This window comes from Thamnophis elegans, chromosome 3 (genome assembly GCF_009769535.1).
Source record: "Thamnophis elegans isolate rThaEle1 chromosome 3, rThaEle1.pri, whole genome shotgun sequence".
Lineage (NCBI taxonomy): Eukaryota > Metazoa > Chordata > Lepidosauria > Squamata > Colubridae > Thamnophis > Thamnophis elegans.
Genome location: NC_045543.1, coordinates 77538029 through 77544028, shown reverse-complemented (window position 1 = coordinate 77544028; position 6000 = coordinate 77538029).

Genomic DNA, 6000 nt, shown 5'->3' with positions numbered 1-6000 from the left:
CTTCAAAGCTTATGAACTAAATTATCATCTTTTTAAAGAAACATCAATACAGGAAATGGCTCCCTGGGAGTTATAAGCATATCTACTCTTGTTATTAAAAGCGTCCAACCCAAGCACAGCATTAACAACATTAAACAGGAGAGAAATTCCCAGTTGCTTCTGCTTTTCTGTGATTTACAGAAGAAACCAAACAGGAACTGATTACATGCTGTGTTACGCCAATAGATCTGTGCTATATCTTCCATAATACACCCTAAAACTCCATGAGGTCAAAATTCAAACAAAAACAAAACAAAAATTCCTTTCTTCCATCTGCAGTTTAGTGAAAAACACAGGGTCAAGATGAGGACCATGGACTCAGCTTGCAGATAAAGTGAATAAAACTTATTAAATAAAACACTTTATTACCAGGACTTCCCTGGAAATGGAATTTTGACAGTCCATGTTGTCCTTGAGCAAAGAAATCTACATCCCTTGGGAAAGATGAGCCTCTAGCCAAGCCATCCTATTATATGTTGTTGAAAAAGCTGAGATGCAATGAAGTGCAATGCAATTGGATGAATACTAATAGGAACAGTCTTAATGTCCAATAGAGAATTAAGAGTTTAGAGGGAATGCTACTGCTAAACTGGCATGGGTGTCCATCTGAAGGTTGATTAGACATCAGATAAAGAAATCTCTTCTATGCCATAGCCTCGTGATGGTGAACCTATGGTATGCGTGCCCAAAGTGGCACATGAAGCCATATCACCTGGCACATGAAGATTTGCCTGTTTGTCTTCCAGGTTTCTGGCAGGCATGCACATACAACGATCAGCTGCCCGTGCATGTGGCAGTGCTAAAAACTAGCCTGCGCATGCTTGCTGGCCAGCTGATCGTTGGGTCTGCATGTGCATTAGAACCCAGAAGTTTGACTTTTTTGGAGCACGGCCCCAATGAGCATGCACACGCAACATTTCCGTGTGACCTTTTTGGCACTCAGTGACAAAAAGGTTCACCATCACCTGCCATAGCCCAAGCTCTGGACATATATTGTGAGTCTGAAGCTAAAGAAGCTAAACCTGTGAAGCTAAAGAAGCTGAACCTTTTGTCCGAAAGGACAAAAACCAGAATCACATGAGAATGATCAATTACTACTTGCTCCTCCTGGAACTGAGATTACTCTTAAGAATGTCTGGTATCATAAAAATGGATTTCAAAGAGATTATAGAAGAACAGTTTTCACTGGACAACAATGAGACTGAATCTGGATTTTAAAATGACAGGTTATAAGAATGATACAGAAAAAGATGTAACACTGAAAATAAAACAGACTTAATAATAAAACGGGATATACAAATGACAAATACAGAAAAGTGATTTGGATAACTTTCTTATTTTGGATTTGCAAAAGTTTTGAAGGAATTTCAGAGAAAAAGACAAAATAAAAGGAAATCCAGTTTTGGGACAATGATGAAAGGGCTAACAGACACTTTAAGTCGCTGTGAATAGCAGTTTGATTCCACAATTGGTTTGTGGACCGACTGCCATATGGTGGAGTTGAAATTGTGATTTCTGGTGTATAGTTGTCGTTTTTTGGTTGTTCTTTTAATTATGATGTACATTTTTGTATAGTACCTTAAGTCACTTTGCAATTGGGCAGTGCTAGAAACTGAATAGATAAATAAATAATTTCTGCAGGAAAGAAATCATATACAGTACATATGAATAAATGTTACTGCAGAACGATATTTTAATGGAAATGATTTTTGGCAGTACCATTTCCTCTCACATCAATCTTTCCATATGCTAAGATCTAATTAAGAGTCTTCTAAGTCTCAGTTGTGAGAGGTTTACCTTGATAGGTTTTTTTTATGGCCACATCTAAATTCTAAAATGTGGGATAGGTTTAAATCTTCTTTAATAGGTTTCCATCATTTGTGAAGGGATTTTCCATTTCAGAAGAGTATTTAATTTACAGGAAATATGATACTTTTGTATCCTATTTAGCTTCTGAATTTACCCACTTCTAGCGTATACTTATGTTGAGCTGAGAATTTGTTCTGCAATATTTTCCTATCAGATCTTATTCAGTTTGATAAACAAGAATTTGCTCCCTGTAGTGTCCCCAATGTTAGGTACCTTTGTTTACTACCATGAAGTAGTGGAAACACGCCTTCTTCTACAGCTTTAGATTTTTATTTGGCAGCATCGGCACACCAATTTGGATTGTTTCATAAGCACCAGGAAAAGAAGCACCAGAAGTCCAAGTTCTGTCAGAAAATAAATACATTAAATAAAACAGATGTTAAATATTTATACAAAGCACATCCAGATTTATCATTTTATTTTTAACTTTACCAGATTATAAAACAGCAAAAGAGCACATAATGTAACAATAAAACTAATGCTATATTTGCCAAAAAGTATGTTTTTGTACCAGAGCGCTTGCGTTAATATATTTTCCTAATCCTGTGCCTGTCCTTATTAGTGCCTTATTTTATGACTTCTGTGTATTTTGGTTGATTCAGTCCAAATTACTCTAAACCAGGGGTGGGTTGCTGCCGGCATTACTGCCGGTTTGGTGCGCGTGCAATTTTGCATGCACGTGCTCTCTTTGCTCCTGCGTGCGTGTGTGCAGTTGCCCATAAATAGGTCTGTGCATGTGCAGAACATTTAAAAATGGGAAAAAAACATGCTGCGTGTACCAAGGAACCAGTTTGGAGGCAATGCAGGCCTGGGTCGCTGCTGATTCCAGAGACCCAGGCTGGCAAACCACTAGCAGTTCGGCTGAACTGGGCCAAACCTGTGGGAACCCACCTCTGCTCTAAACAATCAATTATTTCTAAATCAAGCATTTGCTAACATCCTCATTCAAAACTTCCAGAGCACTGCATATAATATAACCTAACTGAGATAAGGCAGTGTCCTCCTATATGTGGCCCCTAAATGTCTTGGTCTTCAAATTGTATCCAACACTTTGAAGATAATTGTGCCTCTTTGACAGGGGTGGGCAACTATGGCCCCTTTACGACCTGTGGACTTCAACTCCCAGAATTCCTGAGCCAGCATGGCCATCCCCGCTCTTTGGCCTCTATTCATATAAGTAGTTACAAAACAAGTACCAATAGTATTTGGTAGAGTACAGATAATACAGAAAGAAGTTGTCCCTAAGGATTGGTAGCAATTCCTATTAATATGATGATGATGATGATGATGATGATGATGATGATGATGATGATGATGATATACAGGATTTTGTAAGGAATTTTCAGAAATAACCAATGCTAGCCTGGCTAGCTATACCATTAGTGACTGAATGCTGCAAGTACTGATTTCTCTATGGTGAGCAAAGATAAAGATAAAACACATTAGCAAATAGATAAAATAGCATAGTGCAGCTTTCCTCCACCATTTCCCTCCAAAATTGTCATGCTGTTTGAAAATTGGAAGCTGAGATTTAACAATCCCAGATTATTACAATAAATACGGGCTGGTTTAAGCTTATTAGTTTTCTTTAATGACCTTCTTCCTAAAATCTCTTCAATTTTCTTGTTATCTTCTGGTTTTAAGCATATCCATTCAAGGCACCCATTATCTTACAGGCATAGCCATAACAATATATTCCCTCCATGAAACAGCTGTTTTACAGGACATTTCTGCCTCTGGTATCAACTCACCAAAGGATTCAGATGCCCTGACACATACCTTCCTTTTTTTTTAAAAAGGAAAACAGAAGGATGGTTTATGAGATACGATTTCTCGGAAATTATTCTGACAAGTACAGACAGTAAGCAATTATGTGATAAAATATATCCTTGGGAAGTTATTACAAAGTTCAAAAAAATGCGCTAAATGCTCAGAGTAATCAGTGAGGTAAATATTTCTAATCCTGTTTCAGAACAGTTTTCTCTTTACAGCAACATGGATAGCTAAAAGTAAATTTTATGCACATAAATGCACATATATATGCATGCACCAATCATACCTTTTATATATTTATATATATAAGCATTTTTTTAAAAACTATACAAATACATGTTTTTGAAAGAGAAAAATAAAGTTAAAAAAAGGAATAAGTAAATGAAAAGAAAGTACAAAGAAATAAAGGGGAAAGGAAAGGAAAAAGAAAAGAAAAGAAAAGGCTTCCAGTATTAAACAGCTACGAGTACTATTATACTTTACCTGTCTCTCTAAGGTTACAACATAAACAATACCTTTTTATAAAAGGTTTTGTAACTAAAACAAGATTTAAAAATGCATATAAAATAGAACCCAACTTGCTATGTTATGGGCTGACAATTGAAGGAGTGGTTTAAGATTTTGATTGTGGTGTGTATCAAATGTACTGCCTTCAGATCCTGCAATTGTCAAGGCATACTAATTTTAAGTCACCTAAAGTGAAGTTTGAGAAGGTTTCAATGTACTTATTTTCAGAACAAGAATCAGAGGCAATCGTTTTTCAACTGTTTGATGGGTGATGAGGGTGGGGAAAACAGCTGGCAATGTTGGAGAAGATTTATCTACTTTGACAAATTATTTATTTTCAAAAAGAGCAAGTAACTTCATTTAGTATTCATTCTGCCCAATGAAATTATAAGAAAAATGTAAAAATGGGACTCTGTCATTGTATTCGAGGGGAAAAGAGTTCTACTTTTATAAATTATCCCCTTTTTAATCTAACTTGGTTATCAAATAGGACATTTATATTTTCCTTTTAAATAATTTTCTGATTTGATATAAGAATCTTATATATTATTATTAATTTAGGTTCTATTTTTATATTATGCTTTGTTAATCCTCTATATCTGCCCAAAATCACTCTCGTGACATAGACAGTTAGATAAGTCATATAAATAAATGAATATACAAACAAAGAACATGAAAAAAACAGGGTTAGAGACTTCCTTTTGCTCTTCATTTTGGGTAAGGAGGTTGGACAAGATGTTGATGGCCATTTTGACTTACAGTAACAGAAGTCAGTGGGAGGCATGATGCAGAACTAGAACAACTGCACAGCATGATCATAAATGCCTCATTGAGGGAAGAAAAGGATTTTGGTGGGAAACCATTCAAGAGGTTTTGGCAGGAAGAAAACTTGGCATATTTCCAAGCCTTTGGTACTAATTGACTGTGCTGGCACAAAAGGCATCATAGTGATCTTTTTCCCTGCATCGTGAATTCTTGAATGAAAACAATGGCATATTAGCAAAAGCACTGTTTCCGAGGAAAATCTATAACACATACATGTAAGAAGACCCATCCATAGGAAGGAAAGCAACTGGCCATTATATTCCTGAGATAGAAAGGTGGAAGGGCACAGCCACAGATGAACTCTTGACATGGTAGCCTACAGTGTAGGAAGAATAGAATAGAATAGAATAGAATAGAATAGAATAGAACAGTTGGAAGGGACCTTGGAAGTCTTCTAGTCCAACCCTCTACTCAGGCAGGAAACCCTATACCATTGTTGTCCAATCTCTTCTTAAAAACTTCCAGTGTTCACTTTGCTAGCTGTTGCCAAAGTTTCTTAGTCTGCACAGTGTTTTCTTAAGGCCAGTTTAGATGCAAACTGGAATGAGCAGTAGAACATTAAATGAACTGCTGTTCAGTAAGAAAAATCAGTTGAGAAGCTGAGGAAACTGCCAACCTCCACTTCAGTTCTGGTGTAACAAGGGTATTAGAGGCTGAATTGGGTTGGCTTCAAAATCCTTAGTGAAAAATCAACATTTAACTACAGGTAGTCCTTGATGAACTACTACTCTGTTTCCCTGAAAATAAGTCCTCCCCAGATAATAAGCCCAATCAGGCTTTTGAGTGCATGGGCTAAAATAAGCTCTCCCCTGTAAATAAGCCCTCCCCAAAAATATTGCAACACAGTAGCAGCCATGAGGTGACCACGCTCGCTGCCTCTTGCACCTCAAAAATAATAAGACCTCCCTGAAAATAAGGCCAAGTGCTTATATTGGGGGTTAAAAGAAAATAACTGAGATATTTGTTAAGTAAGTTTTGCTCTGTTTT